Source organism: Penaeus chinensis, chromosome 26 (genome assembly GCF_019202785.1).
Source record: "Penaeus chinensis breed Huanghai No. 1 chromosome 26, ASM1920278v2, whole genome shotgun sequence".
Taxonomy (NCBI): Eukaryota; Metazoa; Arthropoda; class Malacostraca; order Decapoda; family Penaeidae; genus Penaeus; species Penaeus chinensis.
The window spans coordinates 8,376,512-8,379,797 of NC_061844.1; positions in this window are offsets into that span (position 1 = coordinate 8,376,512).

The window sequence follows — 3,286 nt, forward strand, 5'->3', positions numbered from 1 at the left end:
CTCCTCTCCCTCCTCTCCCTCCTCTCCCTCCTCTCCCTCCTCTCCCTCCTCTGCCTCTTCCTGCTTTCGGTTATGTAATGTCCAGCCAAACTACGCTCTTTTTGCCCTTGGAAATATCGCAGAGAAAGTTATTTTATCTTCCTCGTGTCTATACCTTTGCCCGTGTTTGTGTCTTTGCTTGTGTCTGTATATCTTTGTCCGTGTCTGTGAGTATGCCTCAGGGTCGCCTTCTCCTCCCTGAGCGCATACATTCCCGTTATTCGCTCGATGTCACCGGCGTGAAGGAGGAGCAGAAGGCGATGTAGCAGCAGGTTGTCAGGCAGCAGTAGCAGGAGCAGCAGAAGGAGGCGACTACCCCACTCCCCCCCCCACATCCCTTCCCCCTGATTAAACCTGGATCCACCCTTAAAGGGCCTGTCAAGAAAGAGGTCATCTGGTGGGGGCTGGGGTGGGGGTAGGGGAGGGGGTGATGGAGGTTGGGTAGTGGGGGATGGAGGAAGATGGAGGAGGTGGAGGATGGAAGCGATGAGGGATGAGGGAGGTGGAAGGTGGAAGGGGAAGGGGAAGGGGAAGGGGAAGGGGAAGGAAAAGGGGAAGGGGGAGGAAAAGGGGAAGGGGAAGGAAAAGGAGAGTGGGGGAGAAAAGGAGGATTGGGATGGTGGGAAGTGGGGGGAGGGGAGATGGAGATGGAATGGAAGATGGAGAAGATGAGAAAGATGGAGGAAGATGGAGAAGATGAAGATGAAAAAGATGGAGGAAGAGGAAGAAGGCAGTTGGAGGATGGAAGAGAAAGAGGAGGGCGAGGGGAGGAGGTGGCGAGTAGCGAGTTTTGAGGTAATGAGCGCGGCTTCGACTCGCCCGGCGCGCGAGTACCTGCGCGGGGTTGTCATTACGGGCCCGGTAGCGTATGCCGAGGCTGCGAGGAATGGATAATGAGGTGTAATTTAATGGGTAATGACAGGGGGCGGGGTTGTGGGCGGGGGCGACGGCGGGGGGGATGCATGGATGGATGGTTCGGGTAGATGGCGATGGGGATGGAGATGGGGAGGTATGGGGAGGGGGTAGAGGGGAGGGGATGGGAAGGGGATTGAAAGAAGATGGGAGGGGGGAAATGGAAGGGGGATGGGAGGGAGGGGGGAGGGGAAGGGAAGGGGAGAGGAGGGGAGGGGATGGAAAGGAGATGGGAGGGGGGGAAATGAGAGGGGGAGGGGGAGATTGGGGGAAAGGGAAAGAGGAAAGGATGGGGAGAGAGGAGGGGAGGGGAGAAGGAGGGAGTAGTGTGGGAAGGGGGAAGGGGGAGGGTAGAGTGCGTGCGTGTGCGACCCTCATTATGGATATGCACTGGGACATGGCCCGTGGCTTATTACTGAAGGATTTCGTATTTGGCTGCCGTAGTTTTTTCTCTCTCTTTCTTTTCCTCCAGTGCCTACCCTCGATCACGCCTCCACGCCCATGCGGGTGGAGTCGGGAGGGTCCGGAGCGATTTGTTCGGGTGATTTTTCTCTCTCTTTTTGTCTCTTCTTCGGGATCACGCCTTTTTGGTGTTCGATTCGTCATAAAAATCTCTGGCGCTTTCGAGAGCGCGGAGATTAACGGTGAATTAGAAATGATAATGGGGAGAAAATTGCCTAATTTACGGAGTCGCGGCGGGACGGGTCTTGCGTGGGGGTCGCCTCCCCCCCCCCCCCCCCCCCTCCGTCGTGTCTCTTCGTTGTGGGTCGTAGTACGGACGAGGGAACTTAGGGGATGGAGTGGGAGAAAATGAGAAATAAGAAGGGGAAGAGGGCGAGGAGGTAGAAGGAGAACAAGAAGGAGAAGGAGAAGGAGAAAAAAAGGAAGAGAAGGTAGAAAGAGAAGGAAAGGAAAAGGAAGAGAAGGAGAAGGAGAAGGAGAAGGAGAAGGAGAAGGAGAAGGAGAAGGAGAAGGAGAAGGAGAGAAAGACGAGGAGAAGGAGAACAAGAAGGAGAAGGAGAAGAAAAGGAAAAGAAGGTAGGAAGAGAAGGAAAGGAAGAGGAAGAGGAAGAGAAGAAGGAGAGAAAGAGGAGGAGGGGGTAGAGAGAGAAGGAGAGGAAGAAGAAGCGTTAGAGGCAGAGGAGGTAGAAGGAGAAGGAGAGAAAGGGAGTTGGAGGCAGGAGAGAGGAGGATAATGAAAGGGGAAAGAGCAAAGAGAGGATATATAGATGGCGAATAGTTAGATTATTGAGTATGCAAAATTCCCTGTTAGACATGCACATATGTAGATAAAGTTATCGATGAAAAACGATTACAAATATCGATAGAATTGTATCAGAGGATGCAGATGGGGAAAAAAGATCGATGAGATGGGACCAAGCTGGATGGATAGATGGCTGAATATTTTCTTCGTTCCTTTTCAGAGGGTTTGACGCGAAACAAAGGGAGTTTAAAGTTTATTTTCGAAGTGCTTTGTCTCGGGAGATCCCTCGGTGCCACACGAGGAAAGGAAAATCGCGTGATAAGATTAATTTGTGTACATACTATACACGTATTTTTTTTTTTTTTTTTTTTTTTTTTTTTTATCTGTATGTCTGTCTTTTTCTTTCTAATATTTTCGTGTTTTTTTTTTATTCCTTTATTCATTTATTTACTTAATTTATGTGTTTGCCTGTCTGTCTACCTTTCCTTCGAAAATTCTTCTCCTTCTTCTCCTTCTTCTCCTTCTCCTTCTACTTCTCCTTCTACTTCTCCTTCTCCTTCTCCTTCTCCTTCTACTTCTACTTCTCCTTCTCCATCTCTTTCTCCTCCTTCTCCTTCTCCTTCTCCTTCTCCATCTCTTTCTCCTCCTTCTTCTCCTCCTTCTTCTTCTTCTTCTTCTTCTTCTTCTTCTTCTTCTTCTTCTTCTTCTTCTTCTTCTTCTTCTTCTTCTTCTTCTTCTTCTTCTTCTTCCTCTTCCTCTTCCTCTTCCTCTTCCTCTTCCTCTTCCTCTTCCTCTTCCTCTTCCTCTTCCTCTTCCTCTTCCTCTTCCTCTTCCTCTTCTTCCTCTTCTTCCTCTTCTTCCTCTTCTTCTTCTTTTTCTCCTTCTCGTTCTCCTTCTCCCATTGGTAGAAATTACGTAAACAGGATCTTCGTTGGACTGAAGGAAGGTTCCAGCACGAGACTGGATTTTGACGTTTCTGCGCCCAAGGCTGATATGACAGACACGTTGGAGCGGAGGAGAGGAGGGAGAGAGAAAGGGGAGATGCAGAACACTTTGGAGGATTAGAGTAAGGAGGAAAGGGAGATGGAGGGGAATGGAGATGATTAGATGAAGGAGATGAAGAAGGGGGAA